General features: G+C 43.3%; 1 non-coding gene across 1 annotated transcript; it reads right to left on the bottom strand.

The window, feature by feature from the left end:
* Positions 1-3,071: 3,071 nt before the first annotated feature.
* On the bottom strand, positions 3,072-3,146 carry Trnas-uga. Its single transcript has one exon. It is a non-coding gene; the product is annotated as a tRNA-Ser (tRNA).
* Between the last annotated feature and the right edge of the window lie 902 nt (positions 3,147-4,048).

Genomic DNA, 4,048 nt, shown 5'->3' with positions numbered 1-4,048 from the left:
ACCGTGGCCAAGGTGCCCTAGACCGCGCGGCTACCCCGCTCAGCGATCTATCCAAGTTTGACGGAGGGCAGACTGCGATGACTCGGAAACTCGGCACGAGCATTTCGGAAACTGCACAACTTGTGGGGTGTTTGAAGAGTGCTGTGGGGAGTGTCTTCAATATGTGGCGTAACGAAGGTGAAACCACGTTTAGACGTCGTGGGGGTTGGGCGGCCACTCCTCGTTGCAGATGTCTGACGTCATAGACTGAACAGTCTGGTAAAACAGGGCAGGTGGCGAACTGTGGCGGAACTAACATAAGACTTTAATGCCGGGCAAAGTACAAGTTTGTCTGCACACTGTGCACCGAACACTCCTCACGATGGACCTCCACAGCTGACGACTCATGCACATGCCAATGTTAACACCACAACATCGGCAATTACGACTGAAATGAGCACGTGACCATCGACACTGGATGTTGTCGCAGTGTCAGAGCGGTGCATGGCCTGATTAATCCCGATACCTTCTACGTCATGCTGATGGGAGGGCAAGAATCCGCCGTCTTCCAGGTGAACAGCTTCTTGGCACCTGTACTGTGGAAAGGATATAAGCTGGTGGTGGCTCCATTATGCTCTGGGGAACATTACTCTGGGTATCCAAGGGTCCAATGGAGCTCGTGCAAGGCACCATAACGGCCAAGGAGTACCGTACACTGGTTGCAGACCGCGTACATCCCTTCATGACGATCTTGTTTCCCAACGACTGTGGCAGTTTTCAGCAAGATAACGCTCCATGTCACAAGACCAGGAGCGTAATGGAGTGGTTAGAGGAACACAATAGGGAGTTCCAATTGATATGCTGGCCCCTCAACTCGCCAGATCTGAGCCCCATCAAATACATCTGGGATGTGATTGTAACGTGACGTCATAGCTCATCGCCCCCCTTCCGAGAGTTTACGGGAATTAGATGATTTGTGTGTGCAGATGTGGTGGTAACTCCCTCCAGCGACCTACCAAGGCCGCATTGCTTTCGTGCCACGACGTGTCGCTGCTGTTATGCTTGCTAAAGGTGGACATACCGGCTGTTAGGTAGGTTGTCATTATGTTCTAATTGATCAGTGTAGGTGCTATGTTGCAGTGGTTTTTCTCAGTGTCTTTCAGAAGTTCGGGGCAGCCTGGCTGTTTTGTAGGGCAAAATATGTTACAATGTAACTTGATTTCGTTCATCATTACTATGAGGGACGACAGCTGACAGAGTATAACCAGTAATAAATCAACAACTACATTTTCACCTCTGATGTATCCCAGAAGCCACCGGTTTCGGCATTTTATTATGCCGTCACCAGGCCCTATGAACAACGCAACACCAGCAATGAGAACATTTGAGGCCGTATAAAATTATGGGTAACAAACTTCATATGAATTACACATTATCATTGTACAGAATTACATTAAGAAGCCTACAACTAAACGTTACAAACTGGCAAAATTTAAAAGCAGTACTACACCACTACAGCAATATGTGTAGGTTCCCAATATAGTAGATACCAAAAGGAATAAAATAAGATGTGAATAAAATAAAACCATCATTCTAAAATCTGGACCAATAAAAGCAGCGAATCACAAAAATTAATGTGTGAGTAACCATGAGGAGATAGAGTTATACAATTCCATGTAAGTTGCAGTTAAAAGAAAATAGAGTATTCAGTTTATAGCACACAAAGCTTCATGTCGAATGCAGTGTGTGGTGTCAGAAAAAGATAATCCTGATCGGATACAAATTCTATACGAGCGCAAGAATATGCTTATTTCTTAACATCTGGTTAAGGAAACCAAATGCACTAAAACAAATAACACAGCATCTCAGTTGCGTCAGCATTGCTTGTGTGTACGACACAACATCGAAATCTAACAGTCAGATACACTGCTCAACATTACAAAGTAGCAGACAGACGTGGTACAGGGTAAAAATCCTCTAATCAAAACATCTCAGAAATAACAGAAACACCAGAAATATAAAGGGACCGAATTATCTATCGATAGCACTTATATGTAGCTGCAAACCACGATGTACACGTAGCTAAAATAATACGTATAAAGTACACCCATTATATCCATATTATAGAACAGAATCATACATAAATAGAAAAAAACACGTATGCAGCAATTTACGTTCCTCAGTAAGAAACGTTTAGCCGTGTATCATGTCGCCGCGCAATCTCAGCCACATGGCCGCGAACGCACAGACATAAAATCCATGTATATGAAATACGTCACGGCATATAAACATATACTCGAGATGGTAATGATCTGTGTTCAGTTTTTGACAGGCTATCCACTGGGCCATTTTACAACTAAATCTGAGGGTTGGGGGGGGAGGGGGGGGGAGTACCCTTGGTAGAAGATAAACACCGTATGCAATGGCGAAAGACCTATTACGTTAGATATTTAAAACAGAATAACCAGAAAGTATAAGCGCCATCAGGAAAAGTCATAAGTAAAAGCAACTTGAAAACGAATACTACTATGGTGGTGTAATGTAAATAAAATGTGTGCAGGCAGTACATTGAAATAGAAACGACCTGTATATGAACCGACACACAAAATGCTCTATTACAGAATAGTGAGAGGAGAGAGGGAAAACAGGGGGAAAAGGGGGACGGCAATGAAAGGGATAGAGATTCCAGATAACAGATTAACCTGCCTCATCTAAGGACCTTTCTAAAGTACTCAATTATTTTTCGATTCAGTCTGATCGTTATGTATCCTTTATGGCTCCTTAAGAAATCGCATTTATTGTACTTTATCTTAGATATTCCAGAGTTTGAGTAAATATCAGATTATTCGATTGAGTTCATCAGTACTCTAGTCAAGGTGTTACTGTTTCGGAATCCAGCACAAACGTCTGCCTTCCAGAGTATTTGAGCTATCCACTCCGCCTTGATAGCAAATACTTCAAAAAACTTTTTATTTTCTTTTAAGTAACCCACTGAAGCGTGATATTGTTGAACAAGTTTGATTTTAGAATGAGATTTTCACTCTGCAGCGGAGTGTGCGCTGATATGAAACTTCCTGGCAGATTAAAACTGTGTGCCCGACCGAGACTCGAACTCGGGACCTTTGCCTTTCACGGGCAAGTGCTCTACCAACTGAGCTACCGAAGCACGACTCGCGGCCGGTACTCACAGCTTTACTTCCGCCAGTAAAGTTTGGAAGGTAGGAGACGAGGTACTGGCAGAAGTAAAGCTGTGAGTACCGGGCGTGAGTCGTGCTTCGGTAGCTCAGTTGGTAGAGCACTTTCCCGCGAAAGGCAAAGGTCCCGAGTTCGAGTCTCGGTCGGGCACACAGTTTTAATCTGCCAGGAAGTTTCAAGTTTGATTTTCTCTTCATGACTATCATGTACACGTAGTCGATAACGCCTGTTTGAAACCTGTCATTGACAGCTATAAGCTTCAGGTCATGTATTTTCTTCTAGTGGGATTTTAACCATTCTCCTAATCAAAAAATGGTTCAAATGGCTCTGAGCAGTATGGGACTTAACTTCTGAGGTCATCAGTCTCCTAGAACTTAGAACTACTTAAAACCTAACTAAGCTAAGGACATCACACACATCCATGCCAGAGGCAGGATTCGAACCTGCGACCGTAGCTGTCGCGCGGTTCCAGACTGTAGCACCTAGAACCGCTCGGCTACCTCGGACGGCTCTCCTGATCATACTGTAAACGAAAGCCATCTTATATTTTTCTCTGTACACTAATGGAAAGAGTATAATTGCATCAAGAAGTGATCGGCTTTCTGAAAATGTTAAACTTATGCCTGTCATCGTTACAAATAAAAACATCTAAAAATTAATCTTGCAATTCTCTTCAACTTTGTATGTGAAAGCTTTATTAGAGTGATGGGCATCGAAAGTTTTAAGGATCTCTTGCAGGCAGTCGTTCCCATCTTTATACAATAACAGAGTGTAATCGACTTACCTGTAGTAAATATGTTTGCCAACGTGCAACGTGTTGCGTGAAAAAAGTAGTCTCAAGGTAATTTCGGCCCGAAATCTCATGACTGGAGTA

The sequence above is a fragment of the Schistocerca piceifrons genome, chromosome 2 (assembly GCF_021461385.2).
Source record: "Schistocerca piceifrons isolate TAMUIC-IGC-003096 chromosome 2, iqSchPice1.1, whole genome shotgun sequence".
In the NCBI taxonomy this organism is placed as follows: domain Eukaryota; kingdom Metazoa; phylum Arthropoda; class Insecta; order Orthoptera; family Acrididae; genus Schistocerca; species Schistocerca piceifrons.
This window is presented reverse-complemented; position numbering and strand designations above follow the sequence as displayed.